The sequence below is a fragment of the Pseudophryne corroboree genome, chromosome 1 (genome assembly GCF_028390025.1).
Source record: "Pseudophryne corroboree isolate aPseCor3 chromosome 1, aPseCor3.hap2, whole genome shotgun sequence".
Taxonomy (NCBI): Eukaryota; Metazoa; Chordata; class Amphibia; order Anura; family Myobatrachidae; genus Pseudophryne; species Pseudophryne corroboree.
This window is the reverse complement of record NC_086444.1, coordinates 1,053,117,637-1,053,141,550: the sequence shown is the minus strand read 5'-3', so window position 1 is coordinate 1,053,141,550 and position 23,914 is coordinate 1,053,117,637.

Here is a 23,914-nt window from a genome sequence, read left to right as displayed (position 1 = left end):
GTTTTTGTACAAAAAACCCTCAAAAACAGCTTAAATCATAGAATTTGGTGGTCATTTTGATCCCATAGTATTATTAACCTCAATAACCATAATTTCCACTCATTTTCAGTCTATTCTGAACACCTCACAATATTATTTTTAGTCCTGAAATTTGCACCGAGGTCGCTGGATGACTAAGCTAAGCGACCCAAGTGGCCGACACAAACACCTGGCCCATCTAGGAGTGGCACTGCAGTGTCAGACAGGATGGCACTTCAAAAAAATAGTCCCCAAACAGCACATAATGCAAAGAAAAAAAGAGGCGCAATGAGGTAGCTGTGTGACTAAGCTAAACGACCCACGTGGCCGACACAAACACGTGGCCCATCTAGGAGTGGCACTGCAGTGTCAGACAGGATGGCAGATTTAAAAAATAGTCCCCAAACAGCACATGATGCAAAGAAAAGAAGAGGTGCACCAAGGTCACTGGATGGCTAAGCTAAGCGACACAAGTGGCCGACACAAACACCTGGCCCATCTAGGAGTGGCACTGCAGTGTCAGGCAGGATGGCACTTCAAAAAAATAGTCCCCAAACAGCACATGATGCAAAGAAAAAAAGAAGCACAATGAGGTAGCTGTGTGACTAAGCTAAGCGACCCAAGTGGCCGACACAAACACCTGGCCCATCTAGGAGTTGCACTGCAGTTTACTAGCGAGAGGATGAGTGCTTCCATCCTCATGTGAATCTGAACCACTAGCCATGAACATAGGCCAGGGCCTCAGCCATTCCTTGCCACTCCGTGTCGTAAATGGCATATTGGCAAGTTTACACTTCTCCTCAGACGCTTTTAATTTTGATTTTTGGGTAATTTTACTGAACTTTTGCTTTTTGGATTTTACATGCTCTCTACTATGACATTGGGCATCGGCCTTGGCAGACGACGTTGATGGCATTTCATTGTCTCGGCCATGACTAGTGGCAGCAGCTTCAGCACGAGGTGGAAGTGGATCTTGATCTTTCCCTATTTTACCCTCCACATTTTTGTTCTCCATTTTTTAATGTGTGGAATTATATGCCAGTATCAATAGCAATGGCCTACTACTATATATACTGCGCACAACTGAAATGCACCACAGGTATGGATGGATAGTATACTTGACGACACAGAGGTAGGTAGAGCAGTGGCCTACTGTACCATACTGCTATATACTATATACTGGTGGTCAGCAAACTGTGCAAAACTGAAATGCACCACAGGTATGGATGGATAGTATACTTGACGACACAGAGGTAGGTAGAGCAGTGGCCTATTGTACCGTACTGCTATATACTATATATTGGTGGTCAGCAAACTGTGCAAAACTGAAATGCACCACAGGTATGGATGGATAGTATACTTGACGACACAGAGGTAGGTAGAGCAGTGGCCTTCTGTACCGTACTGCTATATATTATATACTGGTGATCAGCAAAATTATGCACTGTACTATATACTACAATGCAGCACAGATTTGGAGCGTTTTTCAGGCAGAGAACGTATAATACTGGTGGTCACTGGTCAGCAAAACTCTGCACTGTACTCCTCCTATATAATACTGGTGGCCCCCAGTCCCCACAATAAAGCAGTGTGAGCACAGATATATGCAGCACACTGAGCACAGATATGGAGCGTTTTTCAGGCAGAGAACGTATAATACTGGTGGTCACTGGTCAGCAAAACTCTGCACTGTACTCCTCCTATATAATACTGGTGGTCCCCAGTCCCCACAATAAAGCAGTGTGAGCACAGATATATGCAGCACACTGAGCACAGATATGGAGCGTTTTTCAGGCAGAGAACGTATAATACTGGTGGTCACTGGTCAGCAAAACTCTGCACTGTACTCCTATATAATACTGCTGGTCCCCAGTCCCCACAATAAAGCAGTGTGAGCACAGATATATGCAGCACACTGAGCACAGATATGGAGCGTTTTTCAGGCAGAGAACGTCTAATACTGGTGGACACTGGTCAGCAAAACTCTGCACTGTACTCCTCCTATATAATACTGCTGGTCCCCTGTCCCCACAATAAAGCAGTGAGCACAGATATTTGCAGCCACCTGAATAAAACTGAGAGGACGCCAGCCACGTCCTCTCACTATCATTTCCAATGCACGAGTGAAAAATGGCGGCGACACGCGGCTCCTTATATAGAATCCGAATCTCGCGAGAATCCGACAGCGGGATGATGACGTTCGGGCGCGCTCGGGTTAACCGAGCAAGGCGGGAAGATTCGAATCTGCCTCGAAACCGTGTAAAATGGGTGAAGTTCGGGGGGGTTCGGATTCCGACGAACCGAACCCGCTCATCACTACCGAAAACACACATTTTCATGGGCTAGTCACAAATATTGGGGGTCATTCCGAGTTGTTCGCTCGTTGCCGATTTTCACAACGGAGCGATTAAGGCAAAAATGCGCATGCGCATGATACGCAGCGCGCATGCGCATGATACGCAGCGCGCATGCGCTAAGTATTTTAGCACAAAACTTAGTAGATTTACTCACGTCCGAACAAAGAATTTTCATTGTTGAAGTGATCGGAGTGTGATTGACAGGAAGTGGGTGTTTCTGGGCGGAAACTGACCGTTTTCTGGGAGTATGCGGAAAAACGCAGGCTTGCCAGGATAAAACGCGGGAGTGTCTGGAGAAACGGGGGAGTGGCTGGCCGAACACAGGGCATGTTTGTGACGTCAAACCAGGAACGAAACGGGCTGAGCTGATCGCAGTGTAGGAGTAAGTCTCGAGCTACTCAGAAACTGCTAAGAATTATTTATTCGCAATTCTGCGTATCTTTCGTTCGCTATTCTGCTAAGCTAAGATACACTCCCAGAGGGCGGCGGCCTAGCGTGTGCAATGCTGCTAAAAGCAGCTAGCGAGCGAACAACTCGGAATAAGGGCCATTATGTATACCCTGAATGTATGAAGGAGGGATTGCAGGCGCAGCAGTTATCTCTGATACCTGCTGTGACCCCTCCATTGCTTCCGCAGCCAACACAGATTTCTATGGGGATGCGATTCTGCCCGATGTATCAATTTCCATCATCTACCCTGATCTCCTGATTGCGGTATCCCATTATTTCCAATGGGCTACACATTGCGATATATAGTTCCGGCAGGGTTTCCCAGGAACCCTCCCCGGAAGTGAACCCTGGTCAGGTGATCGCGCATGTGCAGAAGGCCCAGCACCACACTCAGCACATTGCAGGGACAGGCTCTCACTGCCTGTGCTGGATGATACCCAGTGGTATGGGATTTAAAGTTTAAGTTTTACTGCTTAGACTCTAAGCAGTAAAAAAGGAACTATAAATCCCATGATGCATTGCAGACTCCAAAGACGGCCACCGCTGGAGCAGGACAGCAAGGTAGGACAGCATGTGAGTTGGGGGTGAGTGTGTGTGTGATTATGAATGGTGTGCATTGTGGAGTCGTATTGTACTGGGGTGCATTGTGGAGTCAGTGACTAGAGGATTATAAGAATGCAGCCCGCAGGTCCAAGAAGTCTTTTTACATTTATGGCTGCCGTTGTTACACTCCGCCTCATATGTCATGTTCCTGTAATGTGTCATGACACATGATCCCGGAATTGCTCAGATGCAGGGGTTAAAGTGAGCCGGAACGGGGCGGAACTGCATTCCGTCAGTTCCACTTGGAGACGGAACGCAGTTCCGCTTCCTCCGGCTCACATAGGGGGTAATTCCAAGTTGATCGCAGCAGGATTTTTGATAGCAATTGGGCAAAACCATGTGCACTGCAGGGGAGGCAGATATAACATGTGCAGAAAGAGTTAGATTTGGGTGGGTTATTTTATTTCTGTGCAGGGTAAATACTGGCTGCTTTATTTTTACACTGCAAATTAGATTGCAGATTGAACACACCCCACCCAAATCTAACTCTCTCTGCACATGTTATATCTGCCTCCCCTGCAGTGCACATGGTTTTGCCCAATTGCTAACAAAAATCCTGCTGCGATCAACTTGGAATTACCCCCATAAACCGATGTGTGCCGGTGCCGCAGGGAGATGCTGGGCGCCCGCTGAGATTGTGTTACCAGCGGGCGCCCAGCTCTCTCCCCACAGTGGAAGCCGGTGTCAGGAGCTCACTACTGAGCTCTGGCTTCCGGGTCCTGGCTCTGTCAATGCGCACTATGGGAGAGACGTCATGACTTCTCATAGTGCTGGTGAGCCGGAAGCCAGGAGGATCACAGCGGTCGGACGTGGGAGCGGGCTTGGTAAGTATGGTGTTTTTGTTAGCGGCGCATCTACTGGGGGAAAGCTACATGGGGGCAACCTACTGGGGGCAAGCTACAGGGGGCTTTCCACTGGAGGCAAGCTACAGGGGGCTATCCACTGGGGGCAAACTACTGGGGGCAAGCTACAGGGGGATAACCACTGGGGGCAAGCTACAGTGGGCTATCCACTGAGGGCAAGCTACTGGGGGCAAACTACAATGGGTAAACTACTGGGGCAAACTACAGGGGCACATTACTACTGGGGGCATAACTACAGGGGGCATTACTATTTGGGGGCTAAACTACATGGGGCAAACTACAGGGGCACATTACTACTAGGGACATAACTACAGGGGGGCATTACTACTTGGGGAAAACTACTGGGGGCTAAACTACAAGGGGGCAAACTACAGGGGGCATTACTACTGGGGGTTAAACTACAAGGGGGCTAAACTACAAGGGAACTAAACTACTGGGTGTTAAACTACTTGGGGCAAGCTACTGGGGCACAAACTACAAGGGCGCAAACTACAGGGGTGCATTACTACTGGGGGCATAACTACAGGGGTGCATTACTACTGTGGCATAACTACAGGGGCATTACTAATGGGGGCATATCTACAGGGGCATAACTACAGGGGGGTTAAACTACAGGGGGGCTAAACTACAAGGGGCAAACTACAGTGGGCATAACTACAGGGGCTAAACTACTTGTGGCATTACTACTTGAGGCAAACTACATGGGGCTAAACTACAGGGGGCATTACTACTAGGGGACTATACTACTGGGGATATAACTGCAGGGGCTAAACTACAGGGGCATTTCCACTGGGGGCTAAACTACATGGGGCAAACTACATGAGGACTAAACTACAGGGGCTAAACTACTGGGGACATTACCACTGGGAAGCTAAACTAAAGTGGGGGTAAACTACCGGGGTCATAACTGCAGGGGCATAACTACTGGGGCTAAACTACAGGGGGCTAAATGACTGGGGGCACTACTACAGGTGACATTACTACTGGGGGCAATACTACACAGGGGCATTACCATTAAGGGCATTACTAATGGGGGCCACTACTAATGAGGGCATTGTAAAGGGGGCACTTCATAAGGGGCATCACTCCTGGGGACATAAGGGCCACTACTACTGGGGGCATTGCATAAGGGACACCACTACTATGGGCTCTATATAAGGGGCAATACCACTGTGGGCACTACCAGTACAGTGGACATTTCATAAGGAGCACTACTACTTTGGTCATTGTAAAAGAGGTGCTACTGCTGTGGCCATTGTGTATTAAGGGGTGCTACTACTGTGGGCATTATGTGTATTAGGGGTGCAACTACTGTGGGCATTATTACTATTGTGTGATCACGGCCCTTTCTTTTTGAGACCATGCCCCCTTTTTTGGGGGAGCGCGTCGCAATGCTTTTATTGAATGGGCGCCGGGGGGAGTGAAGTCCACCACCTCTCTAGGACCACTTTAAGCACTGCTCAGATGTGTGTGTGTTGCTATATGTGCTAAGAGGAGTGTGTGTGTGTGTGTGTGTGTGTGTGTGTGTGTGTGTGTGTGTGTGAGTGAGGTGTAAGTGTGCCAGTGTTCTGCTGCTATAAGTGGTAAGAGAGGTGTGTGTGAGTGCGCCCGTGTGCTGCTGCTATATGTGGTAAAAGGATATGGGAGATGATGATGTGGTTGAGAGAGGTGTAGGAGGGAGATGGTGTGCTGAGAGACGATGCAGGGGTGAGATGTTGTGCAGAGAGACGATGCAGCAGGGGACATGACGGTGTGGCTGAGAAATGCAGGGGGAGATGGTATGGATCAGAGGCAATGCAATGGGAAGATGGTGTGGCTGAGAAGCGCAAGGGGAGATGGTGAGGCTGAGAGATGCATGGGGGAGATGATGGCGTGCTGAGAGACAACGCAGGGGGCAGGAAGTGACCAAGTGACAAGTCTTCTTGAACCGGTGTTGTATAATGATGACCTTGTTCCTAAACACACAGGCATCTTCCAGACGATGTGATTTCCTACATGAATACTGAATATCGACTGAAGATGCTGTCTTTCCAGGGAGGATACACTTCTTCAGAGGTTCCTTATTGTGAGAAACCATCATATAGGTAAGGTGCATATGGAATGTAAAGGAATGTTCCCAGAATGAAGAGAGATGAGAAACGCCCCATTGTTATTGACCATGCTCCTTCCGACATTTGGCCATGCCCATTTTTCACTGCGTGCCTTTGGTGCACACATAGTTGTAGATGTTATGTGTGTGTGCGTGTATGGTGGGGGGGCGCCATTTACCATCTTGCCCTGGGTGCCGAAGACCCTAGTTATGTCTCTGGTATTGGGAGCCGATAACGGCAAAATGTCAGATAAACCGATAAATGTCCGATACGCGTTGAGCGCTGTTTGGTTTTTATTTACTCCTGGACTTTCTCCATATGTTTTGGGGGACTTTCTAGCTATTGTGGAGCTGCGGATCCGGAGCCCGGTATTCCACTCACCGTGTCCATCTGGTGTTCCAGGAATTCCCCAGGAGGAGAGACGCTAATTTTGGTGATATGTCCAGTGGAGTTGATCTTTTAATGCCATTTTATCTTTATGTCTTGTAAGTGCAATCTATGAAATAAATTGTTTCAATTTTAAGGATTGCTACACTATGTCCATCTCTCTTAAAAGTGTGGTCTAAGGTGTCCAGTGAGAAGGAAACACACATTCCATTGCGGATTCCCTTTTGGCTATTGGAGTATTTGTAATTGGTTCTGTGACCTAAAGAGAGGAGCAGAGAGGAATTGCCTGTCCCGATTCAAGTTAAGGGAGGGCAAAAGACTTCCTTCATATCCATGGTGAATCATTTGTATTACTTATGTCCTTGTTTCACTATGGTGGTTAACGTCTAAATATGGTGTTTGGAGAGCGCTACTGTTAATGCACATTTTTTTACCATTAACTGTCTTTTTGTGTGATTGGTGGATACACACACCTGTGTATTGTGTAGCTGCACTTCAATCTAGTGCGCACGAAGTCTGAAGTCCACTTTTTCTTCTGTGTATTTTCTATCCATTTCATCAGAACTGTGCTGCAATCATGTTTAGTTATAGGGAAAATAGAAATGAATTAATTCAGACCACATTTAAGGAGGTAAATAAAAGGGCTGAGATCTGTGATGAGGATTTATCCTCATTGTTTAAGAAATTGGAAATAATGACGCTCAAAGAGAATAGGATGTGGTGGGAGGTGATAACTCTAGAATACTACCAATCCGCTCATCTCATACCGAAAGGTCTAAAAATTATTAAACCCCCCTCTTTTGGTACATCTGAGTTAGAGTTTAAAAATGAATGGGATACCATAATCAATTCCTGCTATGCAGCACTGATGGATTTAATCATCAGGGAAAGGAAAAGGAATATGAGTAAATTAATTGACGAGATTAATACAATGCAAACTCTGGTCCATCCCCATAAGGAATTAGAGGAGTTTCAAACTCGGGAGAAAGTACTTTTACAAAAAATTAGTAAGAGTACGAAGGAACTGAGAGAGAGAAAGTAAAAAAAACTAGAAAGGGACTCAAATGTTGTAATAGCAAAGGAGATAGGGATAGTAGAACTACCCGAGAAACAAGAGGAAATGGAGAAGGTATCTACGGCCATCCCTAAAAGAAGAAAGGTGAGGTTTCCCCAACAGGTCCCAACGATTAATATGGAGAGTTCATTTCAAGAACCTCCTTCTAACAGGAAATTTGTCCCATGGAAGAGGAGGGAAAGATCTTCGGGGCATATGAATAGAGAATTTGATAATCAGTACTGTAGAGATAGGGACCCGGAGAGGACCCGTAAGAATTTTGGGGGTAACTTTGGTCAGGTCCCTGATGTAGATAGTCTAAAGAGATGGGCTCAGACAACGAGTTTAAATAGTCACATGAGGTTTGAAAATAGGTCACCGGGAGTAAAAACTTTCAATAGATTTCAGCCTATTCGAGATGGTGAACAGGATACCTCCTCTTCCTCTTTTTTAGAGTGTGGCCCAAGAACCCCAAGGAACAGATGGTAGGAGATCTAGTACTTAAAAAGATTAGAAAGCCTACCAAAAGGGGTAAGAGGGCAGGCAAAAGTCGCAAATTTAAGAAAGTAACAAAGTCTAATGTACGAAATACGACTGAGGGGTGTTCTGTAATAGAGAATCCATCAGAGGGCAAAATTTTCACTCTCTCTGATAGAGCACTCGATGAACATGAGAGGAAATTGTCTTGATGTCTTTAATAAAGTGGTTTGTGATGAAATTGAAAGGGTTGTGGAGAAAAGTGTTAAAAACAAAAGTATGAGACCTAATCTAACCAAAAAAGAATTTTAGGCAATTCAAAACCTAAAAAGTGATAAAGACATAATCATTAAACCGGCAGATAAGGGTGGAGGTGTGGTCCTGATGAAAAGGGAGGCATACATGCAGGAAATTTATAGACAACTTAATGATGGTAAAACATATTCTAAACTCAAATCTGATCCAATTGCAAAAAAATATCTAAGGCTCTACTGGAATTGAGTACCAAAGCACTGGAAGCGAAAGCGATTACAAAAAAAGAATTTGAGTTTTTCAATATATCTACACCATCAATTCCAACGCTGTATGTCCTCCCTAAGATACACAAGAACCCCCTCCACCCAACAGGAAGGCCTATAGTGTCCGGGTGTAATAGCCTGACCAACAACTTGTCAGCTATGGTTGATCACCATCTGCAACCGCTGGTGCAGAAAACGAAAGTGTTTTTGAAAGATACCGGCGATACAATTAGGAGGATTAACATGCATAATTGGGAAGAGGGGGACACTCTATGTACAGCTGATGTGTGTACTTTGTACACAATCATAGACCCTGAGAAAGGGCTGGCTGCAGTTTCCTACTTTCTAGAGATGAGCTCTCTCAGTGTCACTATCAAAAGTTTTATTCTGGATAGCATTACGTTTATTTTATTAAACAATTATTTCTATTTTGATGGGACATTTTATTTGCAGATGGTTGGCACTGCCATGGGCACTAGGTTCGCCCCCAGCTACGCTAACCTTTTTATGGCATACTGGGAAGACCATCGGATTTGGTGTGGTGATGGTCTGGTGGCGGGCCTAGTGTCCTGGCAGCGCTATATAGACGACGTGTTGTTCGTCTGGCGAGGTGATGACGAATCCTTGAATACTTTTTGTGATGATTTAAACTCCAACGATATGTCCATTTAACTAGTCTTTACGAAAAGTAAGACAGAAGTTTCATTTTTGGACTTAGGCCTTTACATTTCAGATGGGAAAATGAATACCAGGACCTATAGGAAGTTAACTGATTCTAACAGTTTTATAGACAGGACCAGCCAGCATCATGCAAACTGGCTGGATGGTATTTCGTTCAGCCAGTTTGCAAGGATAAAGAGAAATTGTACAGACGCACAGGTATGTGATCAACAGCTGGACGAAGTAGCAGACAGATTTTTGAAAAAGGGATATTCCCCGAACTTATTGGAAAAGGCAAGAAATAAAATATCCAATATAGAAAGAGATACTTTATTAAGGACTAAAGTCAACTCAGGTCCATCTGATGATAAGTTCAAGTGGGCATTTATTAGCCAGTACAATCAATCTTTTAGAGGTATAGAATGGGTTTTCAGGGATAACTGGAACATTCTAAAACAGGATTCTGTTCTAGGTTCCTTATTAGCTGAGGACCCGGTTTTTGTGTACAGAAGAGCACCGTCCTTAAAGAATCAACTAGTGAGGAGTAGTGTGGAAACCGATCTTAGACAGAGCGTAAGAACAAAGGGCTTCCACCGTTGCGGTGATTGCCTGATGTATAAAACGGTCAAATCACCAATACGAAAAATCACTGAATTTATGGTTAATGGTAAGTCCTTTCCTATCAGGGAATTCATCACATGCCACACCAAGAATGTGGTTTACATTCTGGAGTGTGCGTGTGGTTTATTTTATGTTGGAAGGACAGGGAGGTGTGTTAAGGTGAAGTGGGCCGAACACATTTACAACATGCGTCTCATCGCATTTTAAAAGGGTTCATGATTCAAAGGAATGCTTTTTAAAATCTTTTTGCGGAATCCAAACGGTTCTACCAAAATGGAGAACAAAAGATTTAGAGAGGAGATTAGCGAGGGCAGAGATGCAATGGATTCACCGTTTGGGTACTCTGGTGCCCAGGGGACTTAACGGTGAATTCGAATTGAAATGTTTTTTGGAATAATTCTCCTCTTTCTATCCTCATAGGTTTCCTCTTCCATACTGCACCATGTTTATTTTTTTGTTAATTATCTATGTTTTATCTGTTAATTAGGATGTTTTTATGGTAATTATTTATTTCTTCTTTTTTGATGGTTCCGTCTGTATTGGAGACTGTGGGACTTGTGGACTTGTGGGTATGAACTACAAGGAACTGCCCCATGAGGGTATTAAGAGCCCTGATGCCCGTGGAATGCAAATTATGTGAAGTGGAACGCGGCACTGATGAGGATTGTCTTTTGGAATGCATGTGACCCGCACACAGAACTTCCGCTTCCGGTCCGGTGACCAAAGCGGAAGTGACGTTACTGGAGATTGCCGGTTAGCGGTAATGGAATCCAGCTGTGTATAGGGTGCCTGAGGGTATAAGTACTGTTGACCGAGCAAGCGCATGTATGCTCCTGACGAAGGACTTAATGTCCAATACGCGTTGAGCGCTGCTTGGTTTTTATTTACTCCTGGACTTTCTCCATCCGTTTTGGGGGACTTTCTGGCTATTGTGGAGCTGTGGATCCGGAGCCCGGTATTACACTCACCGTGTCCATCTGGTGTTCCAGGAATTCCCCAGGAGGAGAGACGCTAATTTTGGTGATATGTCCAGGGGAGTTGATCTTTTAATGCCATTTTATCTTTATGTCTTGTAAGTGCAATCTATGAAATAAATTGTGTCAATTTTAAGGATTGCTACACTATGTCCATCTCTCTTAAAAGTGTCGCCTAAGGTGTCCAGTGAGAAGGAAACACTCATTCCATTGCGGATTCCCTTTTGGCTATTGGAGTATTTGTATTTGATTCTGTGACCTAAATAGAGGAGCAGGTGGAATTGCCTGTCCCGATTCAAGTTAAGGGAGGGCAAAAGACTTCCTTCATATCCATGGTGAATCATTTGTATTACTTATGTCCTTGTTTCACTATGGTGGTTAACGTCTAAATATGGTGTTTGGAGAGCGCTACTGTTAATGCACATTTTTTTACTATTGATTTGGAGATGGTGGCAATTCTAGAAGACCTTCAATCAGAACAGAGTCAGGAGGCAGGCTCAAGAGATCGCCCAAAGTGTAAAGCTAAGTCAACTTTCTTCCCACCGGACACTAATAGTCCCGAAATTCGGGTCTTCTTAGATATGGTCTCTAAAGAATTCGATCTGATCAAACATCGAAGGGATCAGAAATATTATTACTTCCCTCAAAATCTGCCTCATGATGAAAGAGAAGCAATGAGAGAGGTAAGAGAATGGAATGACGTGATAATTAAGCCATCGGATAAGGGAGGCAATATAGTGCTCTGGCCGACAGATATGTACGTGACAGAAGCACTAAGACAATTGAAACAAACTGCATGTTATAAAAGACTGCTAAGCAACCCAACTGTACGCTTTCAGAGTGAATATACCAGTCTCATTGGAGAAGCATTGACATCAGGTACCATCACGAAACAAGAACATGCCTACCTCTCAGTAAAAAATCCCCAAACACCCATGTTTTAACTCCTTCCAAAAACACACAAAGATCTGAAGAAGCCCCCTGGGAGACCCATTATGTTGGGGAACGGTGGCCTCCTTGAACAATCTAGTCGGTTTTTGAACCTACATCTCTGAGAATACGTCCTGCAATTACCCTCATATCTGAGAGATACCTCAGCTCTACTTCGAAAAATCAATGATATTACATTTGAGGACAGCTTCCTACTGGTGACTTTGGACGTCAAAGCTCTCTACACCAGTATTGATCATCAGGCTGGTCTAAATGCAACAAAGTTTTTCTTGGAGAATAATGAGCGAGGGGAATTTGGTGACTTCCTATATAATCTACTGGCCTTCATGCTAGAGAAGAACTATTTCACATTCCAGGAACAATTCTACCTCCAGGTCAGGGGTACAGCCATGGGGGCAGCATGTGCGCCCACATATGCAAACCTGTTTCTGGGTTGGTGGGAGAAGAAGTATGTGTTCACTGATACCAATGACCATTACACGGAACATGTTATGTTGTGGCTCAGATATATAGACAACATCTTCGTTATCTGGGATGGGGAACAAAATCTTCTGATGGATTTTAGCAAGCTCCTCAATAACAACGACCTCAACATAAAGCTCACACACACCATCAACCGAGAAAAGGTAGCCTTTCTTGACATCAATATTTACAAATCCACTACTGGCAGTCTATCTACAGAACTCTACCGGAAAGAAACATCCACTAACAGTTTATTGTTCCAAACTAGTGCACACTTCCCGCCAACGGTAGAAAATATACAGAAAGGGGAGTTCCTGAGACTCCGAAAAAATTGCTCTGAGGAAGAAGTATTAAAAAACAAAAGCCAGGAACTATCCCGCCGGTTGCACGAGAGAGGTTACAGTAAAAGATCTCTGAAACGAGCCTGCAAAGAAGTAACCAGGATACCTAGGAATACTCTTATCTTCCCAACCAAGGCTCCCAGTAAACCAGATGATAAGATCAGATTCATTGGAACCTTCTGCCGGGAATGGAGACAGATCAAGAAAGCTATTGAAAAACATCTCCCTATACTTCAACTTGAGAAGGCCCTGGAACCATTGATAGATACCAACATTCAAATGAGCTGGAGGAGATCAAGGAATATCAAGGATCTCCTAGTACGGAGCCATTTTCAAACCAGGACAGTCAGGTTAAACACAATGAGAGGCACTTTTCCATGTGGACATTGCAAAGCCTGTCCTCAGATAGCAAAAATAAATTCAATATCAGACCGTTATGGCCAACTCATACCTATCAAACAATTCTTCAACTGTAGCACACAAGGTCTGATTTATTACATTGAATGCAGCTGTAACTTGAGGTACGTAGGAATGACGACCCAAAAATTCAAGGAACGGATATTGGAACCTGTGGGAACTTGCTGTAATGCTGCCAGCGATCTCATGCGGATGAGGAAATTGACTTCGGTTGCCAGGCACTTTCACTCCTGCCATACCGACTTCCTAAAAGAACTTAAAGTCTTTGGCCTGGAAAAAGTTCAGCTAGGCATCAGAGGAGGGGATCTTACCAAAGAACTACTGAAGAAAGAGGCAGAATGGATATTCAAACTTAACACATACAAACCGATGGGTCTTAATGAAATCAGGATTTTGGTACTTACCGATAAATCCCTTTCTCCGATTCCACAGGGGCCACTGGAGCGTAGTTACAATGGGGAAATAGTAGGCAGTAATTGGGAGCTGGCACTTTAAAAACTCTAACCCTGTGGCTAGCTCCTCCCCTACTATCTCCCCTCCAAGCCAGTCTACGTAAAACTGTGCCCAAGGAGAGCTGTAATAAATAAAACCTTAAGGTAGAGGAGGTTAATGACGTCCAGTCAACCAGGATAACCCAAACTAAACCTGGAATAGAACCTAATAACAAACAGGCTAACCTGAACTCAACATGCGGTCATTTATTGAACCGCAAAAAACAATTAGGAACAGCACTGGGCGGGCGTCCAGTGGCCCCTGTGGAATCGGAGAAAGGGATTTATCGGTAAGTACCAAAATCCTGATTTCTCCTTCATCCACTAGGGGCCACTGGAGCGTAGTTACAATGGGGATGTCCCAGAGCTCCCAGAACGGGTGGGAGAACGCTGAGAGTCCTGTAAAACCGCTCGGCCAAACTGAGATGCAGAGGCCGCAAAAGTGTCAAACTTGTAGAATTTGACAAACGTATGACGGCCGGACCAAGTAGCCGCCCGACATAAAGTAGTCATAGATACCCCCCGGGCAGCCGCCCACGAAGGTCCCACAGAGCGCGTGGAGTGTGCTGAAATGGAAGATGGAGGTTCCCGAGAAGCTGCCAAATAAGCTTGTCTGATGGTCAGTCGAATCCATCGAGACAAGGTTTGCTTAGAGGCCGGCCAACCACGGCGGGCAGCATCGTACAGAACAAATAAGGAATCTGACTTCCGAATAGCTGAAGTCCTATCCACATAGATCTTGAGCGCCCTTACAACGTCCAATGATCTCGCATCCGGAGAGTCCCCCGAGAGGGCCGGGACCACAAGCGGCTGATTGATGTGAAAATCAGACACCACCTTAGGTAGAAAGGACATACGAGTACGAAGCTCGGCCCTATCCGCATGAAATACCAGGTAAGGAGACCTACAAGAGAGAGCCCCCAGTTCCGACACCCGTCTAGCTGAAGCCAGCACCAGGAGAAGAACCACCTTCCAGGTGAGATATTTTATCTCTACTGATTCCAGGGGCTCAAACAATGAAGACTGCAGAAAAGACAGGACCAGACTGAGGTCCCATGGCGCTGTCGGAGGACGGAAGGGAGGCTGTATGCGAAGAACCCCTTGAAAGAAGGTCTGAACCTCAGGTAGCAAGGCTAACTTTTTCTGGAAGAAAACCGAAAGAGCAGATACCTGCACCTTTAGCGAACCCAGTCTTAGGCCTGCTGAAAAACCCGCCTGCAAAAAATGGAGAAGACGGGCTAAGCTATACACGGAAGGAGAAAATTCTCGACGTTCACACCATGCTACATAAGCCTTCCAAATGCGGTAGTAGTATGAGAAGATGTAACTGACTTTCTAGCCCGAAGCATAGTTGGTATAACTGTACGAGGAATCCCCTTCCTTGTCAAGATGGCTTTCTCAACAGCCACGCCGTCAAACGTAGCCTGCGTAAGTCTGGATAAAGAAAAGGACCCTGTTGTAGAAGGTCGTCTCGTAGTGGCAGGGGCCAAGGCTCGGCCACCGACAACAGGTGCAGGGTGGAGTACCAAACCCTGCGTGGCCAATCCGGAGCCTCTAGGAGGACCAGAGTGTCTTCCCTCTTGATGCGTTGCAGAACCTTCGGCAACAGCGGGAAGGGAGGAAAGAGGTAAACGAACCGGAAATTCCAAGGAGCCGTGAGGGCATCCACGCCCGCCGCCGCCGGGTCCCTTGTCCGAGAGTAATAAAGAGGCAACTGGTGGTTCCGGCGGGACGCCATGAGGTCGATCTGTGGTTTCCCCCACCGACGTACCAGTTGCCAAAACACCTGGGGATGTAGCGACCACTCTCCCGGGTGCATGTCCTGTCGGCTCAGATAGTCGGCTTCCCAATTGTCCACTCCTGGAATGAATATCGCCGAAAAGGACAGAGCATACTTCTCCGCCCAGAGAAGGATGTTGGTGACCTCCCGCATCGCCGCGCGGCTGCGAGTGCCGCCCTGACGGTTGATGTACGCTACCGTCGTGGCGTTGTCGGACTGAATTCTGACCGCTCGACCGCGTAGGAGTTGATGTGCCTGAAGCAGGGCGTTGTACACCGCCCTTAGTTCGAGAATGTTTATGGGGAGAGAGGATTCGTGGATTGACCAGCGCCCCTGAAACCGATGTCCCAGGGTCACTGCCCCCCAGACTCGCAGACTGGCGTCCGTGGTGAGGAGAGTCCAATCCCATATCCCGAACAGTCTTCCTTCCAACAGATGGGTCGACTGGAGCCACCAGAGCAGCGACGACTTTGCCTTTGGAGATAACGTCACCCGCTGATGAAGGAACAGATGAGATCCTGACCACTGATATAGAAGACACAGCTGAAACGGTCGAGAGTGGAAGCGACCGTACGGAAGAGCTTCGAACGCTGCTACCATCTTTCCCAGCAGGTGAATGCACAGATACACTGACACCCGACGGTGTTGAAGGACCAATCTTACCAGTGTCTGCAGAGACAGTATCTTGTCCTGCGGAAGGAAAACTCTCTGATGGACTGTGTCGAGAATCATTCCCAGAAACAACAGCCGTTGTGAGGGGCATAAGTGAGACTTCGGGAAATTCAGGATCTACCCGTGACGAATCAGAAGGTCCTGTGTCATCCGGATATTCTGAAGTAACCGTTCTGCTGAGCTTGCTTTTATGAGCAGATCGTCCAGATAGGGAACAATTGTCACACCCTGCTTCCGAAGTAGGGCCATCATGACCGCCATGACCTTTGTGAACACTCTGGGAGCAGAAGAGAGACCGAAGGGAAGGGCCTGGAACTGTAAATGAGCGTCCTGTATTGCGAACCGGAGAAAAGCCTGATGAGGAGGCCAAATGGGAACATGTAAGTATGCATCCTTGATGTCTAAGGATGCCAGAAACTCATCTTTTTCCAACCCCGCAATAACAGACTGGAGGGACTCCATCTTGAACTTGAATACCTTCAAATACGGATTGAGATCTTTCAAGTTCAGGATTGGTCTGACCGAGCCGTCCGGCTTCGGTACTAGAAACAGGCTTGAGTAATAGCCCTGTTTCCGATGATGCGAGGGAACAGGGATCACTACCCTTGCGGATAGAAGCTTCTGGACCGCGGCTTGTAAGGCAACTCCCCGGTTGTCGGAAACAGGCAAACCCGTGGTAAAGAACCGCTGGGGCGGTTGCTCCTGAAAAACGAGCTTGTAACCGCAAGTGATTAGATCCCGGACCCAAGCATCTGGGCAGGACTGTATCCAGACCTCCTTGAAATCCCACAGACGAGCTCCCACCCTGTGATCTCCCAGGTGGGAGGGAGGCCCGTCATGCGGTGGCAGTGGTAGAAGACTTAGCGTCTGACTGGGCTGAGGCTGGGGAACCTCTACCCCTGCCATCGCCTCTACCTCTACGGCCACGGAAGGTAGAAGCTCCACCCCTGGCCTGTCCTCGAAACCTGGAAGGGGCACGAAAGGATCGAAAAGAGCGACCCCTATATGGCCTGCGAGCGGCTGGAGCAGCAGAAGGAAGATACGCCGACCTACCCCCGGTGGCCGTAGAGATCCAGGCATCCAGATCCTTACCAAACAGAAACTCACCCGTAAAGGGCAACGCCTCTGCCGCCCTTTTGAAATTCGTATCCGCATGCCAATGCCGGAGCCATAGAGCTCTCCGGGCCGCAATTGCTAAAGCGGAAATTCTAGCTCCGAGAACACCTATGTCCTTGGACGCTTCGCAAAGATAAAGGTCTGATTCACGGATGTGTTCCGCCAACTCTATCAATTGATCCGCCGGTAATTCGTCACGAATTCCAGAGGACAAATGTTCCGCCCATGCTTCGATCGCCTTGTTGACCCAACAACCTACCTGCGCCGGGCGATGTAATACCCCTGCCGCAGTGTAAATATTCTTTAAGGTAGATTCCAACTTCCTATCTGACGCCTCCTTAAGTGAAGTTGCCCCCGGAACAGGCAGGACCGTCTTTTTGGACTGATGAGACACCGAAGGATCCACAATCGGAGAGGTCTCATAACGCGTTCTGCTATCTGCGGGAAAAGGATAGGAAGACAACAGTTTTCTTGATACCTGAAATTTTGCGTCTGGATGCTTCCAGGCTGTCGTTATGAGCGCATCCAGCTCCTCCGAAACTGGAAAGGTCACCGGCAGGTATTGGTCGGTGCCAAACCTTGAAGGGCATAAGGTGTCTTCAGTCTCCTCCACCTGTAACACTGAGCGAATAGCAGTAATAAGAGCATCTATACCCTGAGCTACTGGTTCAGAGTCCTCATATACCTGATCGTCCTCAGTATCCTGGATATCCACATCCTGTCTATCCTGTACATCTAACCCCGCCTCATCTAATTGAGGCATATCATCGTCAAAGTCCTGTAACACAGAGGCTAGCAATCTCTTTTTTGAAGCCTGTTGAGGGGGGCTAAAGGACGGGGCTTGGGAAGGGATTACAGCCCTGGAAAGCCCCTCCACTGACTTTGCCAATGAGACTGCCCATGCAGGTTCTGGCGCCGGTACCGGGACAAGCTGTCGGAACCGGGCCACCTCCCTATCTTCACGAGAGGCTTTAAGTTCCCCAGTCAGCAGGGACATCACCTCTGTGAGTTGTGTCGTCCATGTCGGGGCGCTCTGGGGTTCTGTGGAGGGCTGAGCCAATGGCTGTGACTCCTCACCTGAAACCTGACCCTGCTTTTGTGTTGCCTTGGAGCCTTTGCTGGCCATGGCAGCACCTAAACTTGAAACCCTTCCCCCACAGGTAAAACAGTAATAGGCAGAATGGGAGGGAGGGGGGGGGGAGCAGGGAAAAAAACCCAGCCACAGCAGCCCGATCTGTCCTGCACGATACTCTGTGCAGTGACAGGCTGAAGCAAGCTAAATATATGTGCCTTGCAGTGCCCCCGAGTGCCCCCCTTCCCCACTATAACTGCTCACTGTGGTCGCGTGGCCTCCGTCCCGCGCTGCTGCTGAAGGGAAAAGGACGGGTCCCCAGCGCGCGCTACTTCCGGGCGCGCAGAGCGGGACTAAGCCCCGCCCCCTCCTCTATGGCGCCAAATTTAAAAATGCTATGCACCCTTATGCCGGATCCCCGTAGCGGCTCTGTGAGCCGCGCTGGCGGGGATCTGAGCAGGGAGGGGGGCGGCGGGCGGGCGGGAGCGTTGCATCTTTTTTTTTTTTATAATAAATAATAAAAATTCGATGTGGGAGTTAGAGGGGGGGGGGCGGATCTGGAGGGGTGCATACTGTCACTGTCCCCCTGTTAGTCAAAATGAAAGTCTATATTAAGGATAGAGTCCAAGGACGACTGATTGGAAGTCAGAGGTTCTCTATCTTTGGTCATCATTAAAGTTAAGAAAATTAATTCTATTCAAACCCCCCTGCCACCCCGTCATCCCAACACTCTGGGGGGAAGAGGGGGGAATGCACACACTCACCTTTCAGTGGTGGAGGGTGGCCCCGACACACGCCGCACGCAGCGGTGTCCGGCCGCTGATACTCACCGCTGCCATGCTGCCGGAATCTTCTGCTGGATGGAGTGGCCCCGACACGCGCCGCACGCAGCGGTGTCCGGCCAGCTCAGGAGAGCTTAGTGTCTCCCTCAGCCGGGGCCCATCCCGAGCCGCACGCAGCTGCGATGGGACCCCGCTGGCAGCTCCCGCAGTGCAGACTGGCAGTGGCAGAGCTGCCAGTCTGTGTGTGCGTGGAAGAAAAATAAAATAATAAAGAAAAAAGAAAAAAATTCTTCAGCTAAACCCAAGTGAACCAGCTCCCTTGGGCACTAAACTAAGACTGGCTTGGAGGGGAGATAGTAGGGGAGGAGCTAGCCACAGGGTTAGAGTTTTTAAAGTGCCATCTCCCAATTACTGCCTACTATTTCCCCATTGTAACTACGCTCCAGTGGCCCCTAGTGGATGAAGGAGAAAGCATAAACTATAGTGCCTTCCTTGTTATATATTCTCTTCCCCTTCCCTAGCACTATGCAGTAACCGCATAATAAACTATATCACCGAACTCGTAGTTGTTCACTAACGGAGCCTCTCACCTAACACCCAATATCCTCACTCTAACATCTTCACTTTTCGGTCTACAATGACCCACACCCAGACCCCACACATCTCTCACACCAGTTTTTCACACTTCTCACTTGTCACTACCAGTTTGGTTTATTGCACCTTTCACGTGTCTCACAAACCCTCCCCCCCTCCCCCCCTGTAGGCTTGCTCACTATCCCTCACACCCAACTGAATTGGGTTGTCATATTCACTCCCCTACCCAGTAACAATTTAAGAATCACTAGCCCTCATGGCCAATCTTTCATTACCAATTCCTCACATCATCAAGGAGAATATATCAACCACCCCATTCCTCACAGTGTGACTCATCACCGTGCCCAGGTTTACCTTATAAGTTTTAAAACTAAGCCTATCATTGTGTAACAACTAGGTATCCTTATATTAAACAAGTGTTTTTCCCCCTACCTCTATTCCCATATAGACACTTGTCCTAAATCGAGGCACGATACAGGTCAATTTCTTATAGACCTAATAATAACCAGAATCAGCCTCCCATGGCTCACACGAACCTACCTTTAACTAACAAAAAAAAACCTTCTTTGGTCCCTGTGACCATATACCAGTAAAGCAATCATTAGTCCTCTATCTTTAACATAGGACCTAGGACAGGGGTCAGCCGGAACCAGGACAATTTAACTTATTTTCTTATCTTTTATCATCACTCCGCTTGAATATACTCGGGGCGGGAGTATATATATATCGGGAATATATATATAAAGAAATGGTTTTTTTTCGTAAGTAGCAATGGCGACTATTAAGATATCATACTTATAGCATCTCATTTGCTTAGCCACTTCATGCCCTTAACTCACCTAGAAATCTACAGCCGGCTATGACACCATATACCGGCCAGAGAGAGAAAAAATAAAAAATATTTTCTTCATGCAGACATCTCACAGCTAATTTGCCAACAGAACGGACATTGGGGCACCCAACAAACTAAACACGAAGCTTACCAGCCACTCACAGATAAACCAACACACTGCGCATTGTTGCTTAGCAACATGACGCATAGATCCAGCCAGATCCGTTAGCCGGATATGATACTCCGAGTACATGTAGTTGCCCAGCAACACAACGCCCAGAACCCGATGCTCTATCTGACAACCGGATATGACGTGACGCCACTGCATGAGCAGCCGGGGCTATGATATCTAAAATTTTTATATGGTGTCAGATTCCAACCTTTCGCGGCCGTAATGATACTGTGCAAAAACCTACCACACCAGCAATTTAGGTAGAATCAGAGGAACAGCACTAATCTCTCTATTTTAGAGTAAGGCACGATGTAAGGGTTGCCTAGCAACCTGATAGATCACGTCATTTCCGCTGAGCAAAGCTGAGCTCTGAGGATTAACTCGGCTAATTAAGTACACTGCAACTATTGGCTGAGGACTGTTCAAACAGGTATTTAAACCCGAGCTATCACCTAAACTAGCAGCATTGGAAGTGAACAAGCCCGCAGGACGGGTGAAACGCGTTTTCCAGCATGGACTAAGGACGTGAGGAGCACTCTCTAGATCCTGTTAACTCCAGACTGACCCAGGGACCTGGGCAGGGACCTGCACTTTTTTATCCAGCCATTAGACTTCACACACCAATGACATTGATATTGGTATATGCATGTAATCTTTCAACAGTATAAAACCTATACTAAATCCTAATTCACACGTAACTGAAGAACTCAGGGATTTGGACATTCTCTGGACATTTACATTATGTTTTCTCCAGTAGGCTGTCTAATATAGATCTTCAGCCCTACATTAAAACAAATTTGACTATATTGAGGGTGACCCAGGGATCTGGGCAGGGACGGTTATTCCTCAGTTATTTTTCAGTTATCCTATGTAGTATACTGTTAGCATTAAGCCGATAATACAATAGACAATGAGGAAGTCATTTCTGCAGAACGTTCTTTCTATAATTCTGGAGGCAATGTTATTATTTTTCAGTGTAAAAGGTAGTCCTTAATGCAGTAAAATAAGGTGAACAACCAGTAATTATTCCCAGAAAATGGTGTCGTTGACAGAGGTGTAACTAGGCATCCAGGCAAACTGAAAAACTGCGCCCATGCAAATTGAAAAATGGCACCCCTTAATTTCTTATTTAAAATTCTGACTGAGTTCTCATATCTTATTGGTACTCAACAAAACATACAGAGCCCTCCCTTTTTCTGTATTCTCATTTTAGTGCCACCATTGTCTATAATCTGCTCATAGTTGCCACCTTGTGTGTACTCTCCTCATAGTGCTCCCCTTCTCTGTACTCTCATATTGCACATCCTGGTGTAAACTCTCCTCATAGTACCCCCTTTCTCTATACTCTCATAGTGTCCACCCTTGTCTGGACTCTCCTCATAGTACCCCCTTTCTCTGTACTCTCATAGTGTCCATCCTTGTCTAGACTCTACTCATAGTGCCCCTCTTATCTGTATTCTCCTTATAGTTTCCATCTGTGTCTGTACTCCCCTCATAGTGCCCATCCTAATCTGTACTCTCCTCACAGTACCTCCCTTGTCTGTACTCTCCTCACAGTGCCCATCCTTGTCTGCGCTATCCTCATAGTGCCCTCCCCCTTACCTGTACTCTCCTCATAGTGCCCCCCAGCTGGCAGTGTCAGGAGCACTGTAGGCTGTTACTTATGCAGTGGTCTCACCTTGTAATGGGGTCCCTTCTGAATTAATTTCCATTGTCTGGAGCGGGTGGTGTAGCGGTCTGTCTGGATAAGAGACCAGCAGCACATTCAGAAACTTATTGCACACCCCTTGTAATTAGTATAACTTGCTCCAAGAATATATCCCCGGTTACAGATTCGCTAGTAGTGGTTGCAGTCATAAATTTAGACAAACAAGTTCTTGATAACACTTATCACCACAAAAGCTCATGTAAGCATCACAGTACAAATTGGCCACTATAATATTGTTTTGTAAATTGTAAGTGAACAGTACTGCACATCATCACCATTTAATCCCCAAGACAGGCAGAATAATAAAGATTCATAGATGGGATGCAATTGAGTCCGGGATTGCGGGGTGCCGGCCGATCTCTGGCTTTTTTTGAAAGGGGCAATTACTTACAAGCCATGGTTTTGCATTGTAAGTGTCATTTCTATGTTCAAGTCCCGAGTTTGAATCTTCTTTTCATTTTTCTCAATATAAACGTGTACATTTATCAAGCGGAAGCTGATATTAGTTAAAACCTGTTGTTTCCTTTTTGTGATGTCTCTAGACTTATTATAAAATCTTAATCATGATTTCTAGACCACAATAACCAACACCCTTTAAAGCCTCACCTAACAATTGTAACACTCTCTTTAGTCCACTGGGCTGAACTCCAGCCACCAGGATCATTGTGTCGAATCAAAGATTATCCCTTTCTTTTAATAATCTTCATACAAATAATTATTGTAGTATTAATCTTAACATGAGATACCAACCCTTCTAACAAGGAGTCTTTCTTAAAACTATTCAATTCTATGATCTCGTTAAGTCTATTATGTACTAGATTTCCCAGGGAAAAGATCCAGAATGCCTCCCTCTTGCATAACTGGGTGTAACTGCCCCCTCCTTTCACTGTTGGGGTGATATGCTCCATCCCATGAATTCTGAGTACTGATACATTACCATCGAGGTTAGCAGAAATATGTCTAGATAGACTATGATTACAATTTATTTTCTGTATATTTCTTCTGTGCTCCAGAAATCTTATATTAATACATCTGGTCGTTCTGTCCACATATTGCTTGCTACACATGCATGTAATTAGGTAAATCACAAAGAAAGACTTACAACTGATAAACTCTTCTATCTCAAAGATAGAAGGTTGAAGAGGTATAATTAATCCTTCTGTGTAGAATAAAATTACACGTGATTCATTAGGCTCTACCATATTTATAACAGCCCTTAGGTTTCGTAGACAACCAACCTATAGTACATATATCATATTGTTTCCTATTAACAACAGTCTGATGGGGCACTGCAAATACCTGTGGAAAGGATAACAAAAAGACAAACACTGTGCTAGTCAACAACAATGTAAACACTAATTGCAAACCGGTATTTAGAACAAATTGCAATAGGCGTTAATATTTTAAAAAAAGTCATACAATAGTAAATAAATGAATAAAAGGACTATCAGC